Source organism: Anomaloglossus baeobatrachus, chromosome 3, assembly GCF_048569485.1.
Source record: "Anomaloglossus baeobatrachus isolate aAnoBae1 chromosome 3, aAnoBae1.hap1, whole genome shotgun sequence".
NCBI classification, from domain to species: Eukaryota; Metazoa; Chordata; class Amphibia; order Anura; family Aromobatidae; genus Anomaloglossus; species Anomaloglossus baeobatrachus.
The window spans coordinates 363,192,868-363,206,157 of NC_134355.1; the positions used below are offsets into that span (position 1 = coordinate 363,192,868).

The 13,290-nt window shown below is 42.5% G+C and overlaps 1 protein-coding gene across 2 annotated transcripts in view; it reads left to right on the plus strand.

Moving 5' to 3' along the window:
* RNGTT (RNA guanylyltransferase and 5'-phosphatase) overlaps positions 1-13,290 on the plus strand; it is a 668,054-nt gene that overhangs the window by 427,005 nt on the left and 227,759 nt on the right. The gene's annotated exons all lie outside the window — the stretch shown is intronic.

Consider the following 13,290-nt stretch of genomic DNA (forward strand, 5'->3'; position numbering starts at 1 on the left):
GTGTGCACGTGGCGTCTTAGAGCGCAGCGCTTCGGCTGCTGCCCAAAGCGCGCGTTCTAAGAAGTGACATGTCACTTCTTCCATGCGCTTTGCCTGCAGCCCCTGCTCTGTCTATGGGAGGAGCTGTAGTCAGAGCGCATGGAATCGGCTTTTTTTTTTTTCACTACGGACATTTTCTGCAGCGATTTGAAGCGCACGTGTGCTCTTCAGATCGCTGCAGAAATTTCTGCAGTGACAGTACGCAACGTGCGCACATAGCCTTAAAGTACTATCATTACTTTATAATCTCCATCCCTATCCCCTACTGTGACTTCTGTAAAATCAAGATTATACGAGGGGCTGCTGTTAAGTCTTTTGGCTTTGTGATCTTTTTTTCTTTCTATGGTAACGAATGTTACATCAAATGAAATCTTTGTGTCTAATATGTTTTAAAAATTTTATGTTTGTTGCTTATGCAAACAGTGTTCTACGCATGCAGGAAAACAAAATGGCAGAGTCTAATGTGTGATATTCACAGCACCTGAGAGCAGAGGAGTGATAACATTTTTGTTTCTGCAAGGAAAGTCTGCGAACGATATTCATGGTGATATGTCACACACATTGGGAGATGAATGCCCTTCATATTCCACAGTTAAGAACTGGGTTGCTAAATTTAAAATAGGCCACTACAGCACCAATGATGAGGAACGTCCTGGACGACAGAGAGTGGTTGTTGTACCAGAGATCTTCGATGCTGTGCACAACCTCATATTGGAGAATCGACGAATTTCAGCTAAAGCAATAGTAGAAATCATGGGGATTTCCCGTGAATGTTTTTGTCATTATCCATGAACATTTGGACATGAGGAAGCTATCTGCAAAGTGGGTCCCTATATGTTTGACAACAGATCAGAGAAACATGAGAGTGAAAACTTCCCGGTCCATTTGTCAGCGTTTCCGAACTGATAAGAACTTCCTGGATCGAGTGGTCACTGGATGAGACCTGGATTTATTTGCATGATCCTAAAATCAAGGAGCAGTCAAAAGAGTGGAGGCACAGTGGTTCTCCTCATCCAAAGAAGTTAAGCGTGCAAAAATCAGCCACTAAGGTGATGGCGTCTGTGTTCTGGGATAAGGAGGGTGTGCTGCTAGTGGACTATCTTCAAAAGTGTTCTACCAGCAAGGTGTTACATTGAACTTTTGGACCAATTGAGGGCAGCTCTGAAGGCCAAAAGGTTGGCAAGCTGTCAAAAAGAATCTTGTTCCTGAAGGACAACGCCTCCGGAAGCGACCACGGCAAAGCTGGGATTCCAGCTGGTTGACCACCCACCTTATTCACCAGATCCAGCTCCCTCCAACTATCATCTGTTTACAATCTTGAAGAAACACCTCAAGGATACCAAATTTCACACCATTTCTGATGCCATGGCTGCAACGGATGCCTGGTTTGAGGCATAATCGAATTCCTTCTTTTTGCTAGGCTTACAGAACTGAGAATACCAATGTAAGAAGTGTGTTGACATCAGTTGAGAGTATGTGGAATAAATGTAAAGTTTCATCATCCTATCTAAATTCTTTCCGGGTAAAGCCAAAGACTTATCAGCAGCCCCTTGTACAAGTGATTAAAATTCAATCACTCTAATTCCATGGTTCACTAAATGAGCAGAATTCAGTATGCTGAAACCCCCTTCTTTTTACCGTATCAGCCCACACACAGCCCATATATAAAAAATATTATGGCCCCCATATATAGACAATGAGCCCCAACACAGTTTCCCTATATAAAAAATGAGCCCCACTTTATCCATCCTATATACAGCATGAGCCTCCCCACATAACCCTCTGTACACAGCCCCCACATAGCCCTCTATATACAGTAAGACCTACATAGCCTTGCTATATTTATTATGAGCCCTCACATGGTCTGTATATAGTATGAGCCCCCACATACCCCATACACAGTATGAGTCCCCACATAATCCTCTATATTGTGCAAGCCACCATATTGTCTCCTCTATACATTGTGAACCCCTATATAGTCCCCTATATACAGCATGAGCCCCACATAGCCTCTCTAAATTCAATGTGAGTCCTCATAGAGATCCCCATCTAGAGTGTGAGTCCCAACATAGTCCCCTTTATATAGCATGAGCCCCACATCGTCTCCCTTTATTCAGTATAAGTCTCCAAGGTGCCATCTATATACAGGCACTCATCCCATACATATCTATATTGAAAAAAAACCAAACATCGTCACATCTGCTGTTTCAGTCACACACAATGACTGGTGAAAGGAGTCATCGACTCCATCCTCCACCAATCTATTTACTACTATGTGCATCCTGTGGATGCAGGTAGAGGTGATATTGTGACACCGGGTGGCAGGCAGGGGCATCTGGTTTCAGCCCGTCGGCTGTCTTGGTTCACAAGAACAGCTAGAAGGTTGGATGTAGCCTGCAGGACGCACGTTGCCTGTTCTGTGCTAGCGGATAACTTACTGATCACTGGGACCCTCAGAGGTCCTGACAAAAGAGCTCTGCAGACTCCAATCTGAATGGACTGGAGCAACTCTCCTCAACTCATCCAGTAGAGAATGAACTCTGAGGACATGTGCAGGCTTGATCTTTGCTCCATTCAGAAAGACCTCTGTGGAGCCCATTTTCAGCATTCTTTTAGCAGTTGAAGCCATCCACAATCCGTAAAGCTATCCCTTATCCTATGGAAAGGGGTTCACTTATATATTTGGTGCCTACCCTTTAAGAATTTAGATCATCCTCATGTCAGTGTATTTTGAAGCGTTATTATTTACTGGTGATAGCCATTGCAGTTCTTATTGAAGATATTAGGGCCTGTGCACACTAGTGTCCGCAGCATTTTGGAGGTAGCGTGTTTTTTGTGACTTAAAAAAACACTGTGATGTACAATACAAGCACTGTGGATGGGTTATATAAAAATGTCCTGTCCACTGTGCTTCTTTTTAATGCTGCGTAAAGTCAACAGCTCATCTGAGGCGCAGATCTCCGAACTGGAGCTTGTTAATTTATTCTTGCGGATACGCCAGGGTTCTCAGTGGGCGCAGTGAAAATACACTGTGTCAGTAATTATGATCGTGAGCACATGCAGCGCATTCTCCTGCACAGCACACTACCACTTCTGCAAGAGAGAGTACGCTGCGTCCAGAACACGAGGAAGCAGGATCGCGGGCGAAATCTTTAAAAACCTAGTTATTGTTGACTGCAGTGTGAAGCTTACTTTGATCCCCTGATTACATTTGACACTGCTGTGTTAGCAGCTTAATTTGCCCATATTTTTATTGCGTTTATTTTCACCAGGTTTTTGCTCCCCATCTGAGAGCAGCATAATGTAGAGACAAAGACCCTGATTCCAGCCATGTGTCACTTACTGAGCTGTTTGCTGTCATTTTGATAAAATCAATGTTTTTACTGCTGCAGATCTAGCCATTATACAGAGCTCATGAATATGCTGGACTACCTGGCAGCAGGCCAATTTGTTCTTTTTTGTTGTTCTGCTGCTGATTAATCAGTGATATTATCAAATCTACACTAAGCAGCCCAGTAAGTGACACATCGCTGGAATCAGGATCTCTGTCTCTACATTTTGCCGCTCTCAGATTCGGTGTCAAAAACCTGGTGAGAGATTCCCTTTAACATGGTAACTATATCATGCATGGGGATAGTGATCGTCTTCTTAATTTGGTTACGGTACCTGTTTCATCATATTTAGCAGCAATAATCACTAGCAAACTATTCTTCATTGTGAAGGGAGCAAATGTTTGCAGGGTTTACTCCACTTTCTAGTCAACAATGTATAAAAAAAGAGATAAAATCAGCTTTCCAAACTCCAGGAGAAAGCTTCAGCTTGTGCTTCAGAGACCTTCTCCATTTTGTTCACCTATGGAGCCATGATGGAGTTGGAATAGCAGTTGTCCAGGGCCATGTTGGTTTTCACAGGATTGTACCTAACTTGTTATTTTTGAAGAATGATTTAAAGCTGCTATCATAAAGTGGCAAATAACTGTATTTTAAAATGTAGCTGGCAGTACATTCATAAAAATGCACATCTAGCAACCATGGGTTTAAATGACTTATCTATATGCCTTGAAAGCACCATATATATGTGCACAGATACGGCTGAAATTTGACAAAGCATATCCCATTATCATCCTATTAACCTGTCTCATCAAGTGAGACCTGTCAGGAGCAATTAAGTAATTTGCTTTGATGACTGTCATATCTTTCTTTACTTGCTAAACTCTTCAACCGCCCGTGCGTCATTATATTGCCTTCTACAATTTTGTGTATCTGAAATTAAATTTTATAGAGAGCCATGCTGCATATTCATGAGGTACACCATCTAAATATTTTATATGAAATTCAAAAAGGGATATGAAACTAACCACAGCATTGAAAAATGGGTGAGAAACAAAGTGACTGCAGTAGTAGGATGCTAAGAACGCTCCTTCGGAATAATTGTGAAGTCTAAACAGAAAAATAGCAAAATAGCAAAAAGAGGACTAAATATCCTCCACAATTTAGAATACTCACAGCAAAATGAAGCAGTAATGAACTGCTCAGGCCAAAAAAAATTAATGCACTACCAGGGTGCAACCAGACCCCCAATAGATGGAAATATCACAGGTGCAAGAGGAGCAAATCACTCACACAACTCCAGAATATGGAGGGCTGATCGCTGAATAGTAAAATTGCACGCTAGTGGCTTGCATAGGGCTCCTTTCACACTTACAGGCACATAGTAACTCAGTCAGCAGCCTATTACACGCCCACACTATTCGATCAGGCGGCCTGCCCAGTACTAGTGTGCACCATATAGGGACAGAGTCTCCAATATGCAAGTCCAAACATTAAGGGGCCTGGCTGCACCCCGTATAAAATGTCATGTGCAGAAAAATAAATTGACAGATTACTGGGAGGGGCTGGGGAGGACCCAGCGGTCATTGTACACATTGGCACAAATGACAAAGTTAGAGGTAGGTGGAAGGTCCTTAAAGATGATTTCAGGGAATTGGGTTGTAAGCTTAAAGCATGGACCTCAAAGGTGGTATTTTCGGAAATACTACCTGTGCCACGAGCCACACCAGAGAGGCAAAGGGAGATCAGGGAGGTTAATAGGTGGCTCAGGAATTGGTGTAGGAAAGAGGGTTTTGGGTTCCTGGAGAATTGGGCCGACTTTTCAGTTGGCTACAGATTCTATGCTAGGGGTGGGCTGCATCTTAATGGGGAGGGTGCAGCTCTGCTGGGGCAGAAAATGGCTAGAAGGTTGGAGGAGTGTTTAAACTAGGAATGGGGGGCGAGGGTATTCACTTTATAGAAGGGGAATGTAGTGCAGATAGTGACCAGGGCACAAGTAATGAAATTGGGGGTGGTACGGGGGGAAGGGTTAGGACAGTTTAATACAGTAAGCAGGAATACAGGTACAGAGTCATACGTAACGTGCATGTACACTAATGCCCGAAGCCTCACAAATAAGGTAGAGGAATTAGAATTAATATTGTTGGAAGAAAATTATGATATAGTGGGGATATCAGAGACATGGCTGGATGAGAGCTATGACTGGGCTGTTAATTTACAGGGTTATAGCCTATTCAGGAATGACCGTACAAATAAGCGAGGGGGAGGTGTGTGTCTATATGTAAAATCATCCTTAAAACCCATCCTGCGTGACAACATATGTGAGGGTACTGAGAATGTAGAGTCCCTATGGATGGAGATAAGGGGGGGGGGAGAATGAATAATAAAATACTGATAGGGGTGTGTTTATAAGGCGCCGAATATTATGGAAGAGGTAGAGAATCTCCTCATAAAGCAAATTGATAAATCAGGGAGTCTCGGAGAGGTAATTATTATGGGGGACTTTAACTATCCTGATATAAATTGGGGAACAGAAACTTGCAGTTCCAGCAAAGGAAATAGATTTTTGATAGCAATGAAAGATAATTACCTTTCACAAATGGTACAGGACCCCACAAGAGGGGGAGCACTACTAGACCTTGTACTAACCAATAGGCCAGACTGCATATCAAATATACAAGTTGGGGGTTACTTGGGGAATAGTGATCACAAAATAATAAGTTTTCATGTATTCTTTAGTAAGATGTCTAGTAGAGGGGCTACAAGGACACTAAACTTCAGGAAAGCAAATTTTAAACGGTTGAGAGATGATCTTAGTGCAATAAACTGGGATTATGTACTAAGTAATAAAAGTACACAAAGCAAATGGGAGACTTTTATGAGCATCCTGAATAGGGCTTGTGCAGAAAATATACCCTATGGGAACAAACATGCTAGAAATAGGAGGAAACCCCTATGGCTAAATAGAGCTGTAAGGGAAGCAATAAAAGAAAAACAGCCTTAAAAGAATTAAAGAGGGTAGGTAGTGATGAGGCATTATATAATTATAGAAAATTAAATAAAATATGTAAAAAGCAAATTAAGTTAGCCAAGTTTGAGATAGAGAGACTCATTGCGAGAGAAAGTAAAAATAATCCTAAAATATTCTTTAACTACATAAACAGTAAAAACTGAAAAGCGATAGTGTTGGCCCCCTTAAAAATAGTCTTGGTGAAATGGTGGAAGGGGATGAGGGTAAAGCCAACCTGCTGAATGACTTTTTTTCTACGGTTTTTATACAAGAAAATGCCATGGCAGATGACATGACCAGTGATACCATAAATTCACCCTTGAATATTACCTGCTTAACCCAGCAGGAAGTACGCCGCCGCCTCGAAATCACTAAGGTTGACAAATCTCCGGGCCCGGATGGCATACACCCCAGAGTACTACAGGAATTGAGTTCTGTAATAGACCATTATTTTTAATCTTCTCAGATTCCTTAATAACAGGGTCGGTACCGCAGGACTGGCGCATAGCAAATGTGGTGCCAATATTCAAAAAGGGGACAAAAACTGAGCCGGGAAATTATAGGCCGGTAAGTTTAACCTCTACGGTTGGTAAAATCCTTGAGGGTTTCTTGAGAGATGCTATACTGGAGTATCTCAAGAAAAATAACCTTATGACAGAGTATCAACATGGGATTATGAGGGATCGATCCTGTCAAACTAATTTGATCAGCTTCTATGAAGAGGTAAGCTCAAGCCTGGACCAGGGAAATGCAGTGGATGTTGTGTATATGGACTTTTCAAAAGCTTTTGATACGGTGCCACACAAAAGGTTGGTACATAAAATGAGAATAATGGGGATAGGGGAAAATATGTGTAACTGGGTTAAAAACTGGCTCAGTGATAGGAAACAAAGGGTGGTTATTAATGGTACGTACTCGGACTGGGTCTCAGTTCATAGTGGGGTACCACAGGGGTCAGTATTGGGCCCGCTTCTTTTCAACATATTTATAAATGACCTTGTTGGGGGCATGCGGAGTAGAATTTCAATATTTGCAGATGATACTAAACTCTGCAGGGTAATCAATACAGAGGAGGATAATTTTATATTACAGGGAGATTTATGTAAATTGGAGGATTGGGCTGAGAAGTGGCAATTGAAGTTTAATGTAGATAAATGTTAGGTCATGCACTTGGGTAGAGGAAATAACATTTATGATTATGTACTTAATTGTAGAACACTGGGTAAAACAGACACAGAGAAAGACTTGGGTGTATGGGTGGATGGTAAACTTCACTTTAGTGGACAGTGTCAGGCAACTGCTGCCAGGGCTAATAAAATAATGGGATGTATTAAAAGAGGAATAAGTGTTCATGAAAAAAATATAGTTCTACCTCTGTACAAGTCACTAGTGCGACCGCACTTAGAATACTGTGTACAATTCTGGTCACCGATATATAAGAAGGACATAGCTGAACTGGAGAGGGTGCAGAGAAGAGCAACCAAGATTAGTAGAGGAATGGGTGGGCTGCAATACCAAGACAGGTTATTAAACTTGGGGTTATTTAGTTTAAAAACGAAGGCTTAGGGGGGATCTAATCACAATGTATAAATATATAAGGGGACAGTACAGAAACCTTTCCAAAGATCTTTTTACACCTAGGCCTGCGACTGGAACACGGGGGCATCCGCTACGTCTTGAGGAAAGAAGGTTTAATCATAATCACAGACGAGGATTCTTTACTGTACGAGCAGTGAGACTATGGAACTCTCTGCCGCATGATGTTGTAATGAGTGATTCACTACTAACATTTAAGCAGAGCCTGGATGCCTTTCTTGAAAAATTTGATATTACCAGTTATGTATATTAGATTTTATGACAGGGTATTGATCCAGGGAACTAGTCTGATTGCCGGATGTGGAGTCAGGAAGGAAATTTTTTCCCCATTGGAACTTGTTTGCCACATTGGGGTTTGTTTGCCTTCCTCTGGATCAACATGTTAGGCTACGGGTTGAACTAGATGGACTTAGAGTCTCCCTTCAACCTTAAAACTATGATACTATGAAATACACAATATTTGAGGTATTAGTTGATATTCTGGCCAAAATAGCGGTAGCCTTCAAACCACGTCACGGTTATGTGTTATTTTCATCTATTGGGGGTCTGGTTTGCACCCTGGTAGTGCATTAGATTTTTTTTGGCCTGAGCAGTTCATTACTGCTTCATTTTGCTGTGAGTATTCTAAATTGTGGATGATATTTAGTCCTCCTTTTGCTAATTTGCTATTTTTCTATTTATATAGTTTAGTGTAGGGACCTACAAGTATGAGGAACCGTGACGTGGTTTGTAGGCTACCGCTATTTTGGCCATAATATCGACTAATACCTCAGATATTGTGTATTTATTTTTCTGCACATAACATTTTATACGGGGTGCAGCCAGGCCCCTTAATGTTTGGACTTGCATGTTGGAGACTCCGTCCCTATATGGTGCACACTAGTACCGGGCAGCCTGCCTGATCGAATAGTATGGGCGTGTAATAGGCTGCTGACTGGGTTACTATGCGCCTGTAAGTGTGAACGGAACCCTATGCAAGCCACTAGTGTGCAATTTTACTATTCAGCGATCACCCTCTCCATATTCTGGAGTTGTGTGAGTGATTTGCTCCTCTTGCACCTGTGTTATTTCCATCTATTGGGGGTCTGGCTGCACCCTGCTAGTGCATTAGATTTTTTTGGCCTGAGCAGTTCATTACTGCTTCATTTTGCTGTGTGAAGTCTAAACAGGCTGCCTGTTACCGAAAAGCTCATTCATCGTGTGAAATGATCTTCTGCACTGCTCAAAAGATCATTGTTCTCGGCAGCACATTGTCCTGCGTAAACATGAGGTGCTGCCAACAAAAATGGCAGTCTATGTGCACAGAACAATCTATTACAGATTAATCTCATCTGAAGCGTGGCCTGCCTATGCAAACCGGCTACTGAATGACCGCCAACCAGTTGCGGGTCTTTTATCACTGTGTAAGTGTACCCTGGTTAAATAATGTAGTGTAGGCTTGATTGTGAGCTACATTTAGATATATATTTCATGATGTGATTTTACAATGCTGTGTTGGGAGCTGTTTACGTTTCCATTTGTGTTTATTTGACCTACGATGTTTCCATGAAAATAAGACAAGTCCTTGTTTTATTTTTGGCTCTGACAGATGCGCTAGGGCTTATCTTCAGGGAGTATCTTATATTTCTCATTAATGTCTGTCTTTAGGTTGCCCAATAATACAAAATAAATACTCACCCCTCCCTCAGCCCACTCCTCTGTGCAGACGTCATTGATTGGGTGCAGTCAGACTGCAGTACTTGATCACTGTTGATACAAAATGAATATTCACCTCCCCCCCAACCTTCTCCGCTGGCGTCAGTGATTCATTCAGACTGCTGTATTGGTCACCCAACAAAAACATCGCAATACTTGGACTGGCCGGTGGTTCTCCTGACCAGAGCTTGACTGCTGCATAGAAATGCATGCTGTCACAATCAGGTCAGGAGAACTACCGGCCAGCCTGAGCATTGCGTTAGGCGAGAAATACAGCAGTCTGATTGAATCACTTGAAGTCAAATGAAGGGAAATATCTGCAGCACCTCAATAAGGCAACAAGCCAAGGAGTGGCACAAGTCCAAGGAGGCCACTTGGATGAAATCATAAATAATAAGGGGTAGACTGCTTCCCAATTAGATGAAAAAAATCAACTTCTTTATTCTGCCATGAGGAGGAGGGGAGGAGAGAAGATCCAGCACCGACGTAATAAAAAAAAATCTTTATTCAACATTAATAAAAAAGGTAATTCCAACCAAGTGCAGAAAATATATTTACGCTTGACGTGTTTCGGAGAAAGTAGACTCCTTATTCATAAGCAACATAATCAGAATGAGTAGCCAAGGTGATATATATACCTATACGCCCCTCATCTGAGACGGATCTACATACAGAACCAACAAAATAGTGCTCACTTTATATATAAAAGAGATAATAAATTTAAAAATATTAGAAATACAAACATACAGAAATATAAAATCAATGTTCGATAAACCACATTTTCATTTTAATATATATATATATATATATATATATAATGAATCAAAGCAGTGATTTAGTTCTCCTAAATAGCGTGCATTCAGCTTAGGGATCCGATATGTTTCCCTTGAAAGAGGTTTCTACCAATCTCCTTCTCTAAAAGGTCCATTGGCAGAAATGAATATTCATTTTCTATTAACACCGGGCTTGCAACCATACATTTTCTGGGGCTTACAGCAACAAAACGGAGCAACTTACAGTTACATATCCTGAAAGAGATGCACAAGCCCTATTTCAGAATACTATTAGTATGATTAACCGCAACTAGGGCTTATTTTTTGGAGTACAGCTTATATTTTAAGCATACTCCAAAGCGACTGAAAAATCCTGGTAGGGCTTATTTTCGGGGTAAGTTATATTTTCGGCGGAAATACAGTAGTTGTATTTATATGTTAGCACAATGCAGTCACAGCAACCGGCATACAATGTATATGACCACCCAGTGATTGTGATGTAAATTGCTGCCTATCAAGGATTTTGCTAACATATGTTACTATGTTATGATGAGTTTGTACTGTGAGATACTGGCCCCTTCTGAATATCCAGACAGTCTTGTGTGCTTTGTATCAGATTTAAATAACTATATCATTTCATGAAGGCTCTATGGACATTTTGTGAATACGAACGGTATTATGAGTTATGCAGTGTTGGTCTGGCATGCCGGGGTAGCGGGGAAACCCCCGGTAGGCCCCGACTTTGACTCAACACTAAGCTGTCCCCGGCAGCCTCCAGGGGCCCCTGCTGGGTGTATTACAATGACCTGCGGCCGCGGCTCTTTAGACCGTCGGGCCGCCGCTGCAGGAGATGACACTGTATGCACTGCAGGCAGCCGTCAGATTATAACCACGCCAGTAGCTACACCCTACTTATAAGCTCCGGTGCTCCTGACCTGGAAGGGAGCATCGGAGCTTATGAGCAGCAGCGCGGCAGGGGCAGAGCACAAGCTGCTTCCCAGAAAAAGAAACTGCTAGGACCTGCGATAACTCATGCCCATGTGACCGTGTGGGAGGAGCCGGGCCGGAGATGCCGAGACTGTGGAAGATGTGGGGAGCTTGGGGGGGAGGGTGGGTGAGTGGCATATGGTGGGGGATTCACACTGTGACAGAGGGTTGTTAAGTGCTACAGGGTGTGTGGGAAATGGGGTTTCAGTGTGTTTGAGAGAGGAGTAATTTGGAGAACGGCCTGGCTGTGTGTGAGATGCAGGGCTTAAGGGTGCTGAGTGTGTGTGATTGGGGGGTGCAGGGTGTGTGTGATTTGGGGGATGCTGGGTGGGTGTAATTTGAGGGGTGCACGGTGTGTGTGATTTGGGGGTGCTGGGTGTGTGTGATTTGAGGATGCAGGGTGTGTGTGATTTGGGGATGCAGGGTTTGTGCACCAGTCCCTGCTGTGTGACATGCATGAAGTCCACACAGTAACCATATATCAGTAGGGATTAGGGAAAGAGGGATAGCAGCAGTCAGAGCATGGGATGGGATTGGGAAAGCTGGGTGCTAAGCTGAGAGAAAGAGGCTCTTTTTTTCATCACCCAGCTTTCCTATGTTCTGATATCGATATCCATCTTGTCCTCAGCTCCCCAGTTCCCAGCTTTCTCATTTTCTGATACTATGGGAAAGCTGGGTGCTGAAGACAAAATAGTGATCAGAACATAGAAAAGCTGGGTGCTGAGTAAAAGAACAGAGTAATTATCCTGTACCCCAAGTGTCTTATCCTGTACCGAGTATCAAGCGTCATTATCCTGTACCCCAGTGTCATTGTCATTATCCTGTACCCCCAGTGTCATTGTCATTATCCTGTACCCCCAGTGTCATTGTCATTATCCTGTACCCCCAGTGTCATTGTCATTATCCTGTACCCCCAGTGTCGGGTTCATTATCCTGTACCCCCAGTCTCATTGTCATTATTTTGTACCCACAGTGTCATTGTCATTATCCTGTACGTCCAGTGTCATTGTCATTATCCTGTACGTCCAGTGTCATTGTCATTATCCCATACCCCCAGTGTCAGTGTCATTATCCTGTACCCCCCAGTGTCAGTATCTTAGGCTATATGTAATTACTCTTCAGGGAACCTCAGTATAAATACTGTATATGTAAAAAAAAATAAAAAAATACATGATCTGCCTATAGAGCAGTATTGTCTGAATACACAGGACTAGTAAAGGGTTTAACCAACATGTAAAACTAATGTGGAGACCATAGTGCGGCTTTACTAGGCCTCTGTCCCCACAGAATGATCACATCCAGTACAGACACTGGGAGCCGATCATTATCTGATAATTATGTAATGTATGAATGTGGAAAGAGAAGAGAATTCACCAGAGTCTCCACATGGAACAGTGTATGGAGGGTAATGCTGCACACCCTGACATACTGACTCTATAGGGGATTTCCCTATATGGTGGATAGATGGCGGCAGAGGTGGATTAACTTTAGTAATCTTTTCCATGTGAAGATGCTGGATAACATTTTGCTTCTCTTTGAATATTGTTTGGCTGATGGACTCTGTGGTTTTCCTAGGACAAGAAATGTCCATGTGTAAGAAAAACTGCGACTGACTGTAAATAATAGATTCCATTATTAACTGCAATAAATAAGATGCTACAAGAAATCCTGTGATATATGCAGGGCACAGGACAGGTCTTTTCTGCGCACTGTAGAGTTTGCTAAAAGGTGCACGTTATACTGAGAGAAGCCGAAAATTATCAAGTAATAAAAATGTTTATGGTAGCTATAGTGCGGGCCCCTAGAGTCAATTTCCCTGCTAGGCCCCTGGCACCCCAGTCCGACCCTGGAGTTATGGGTC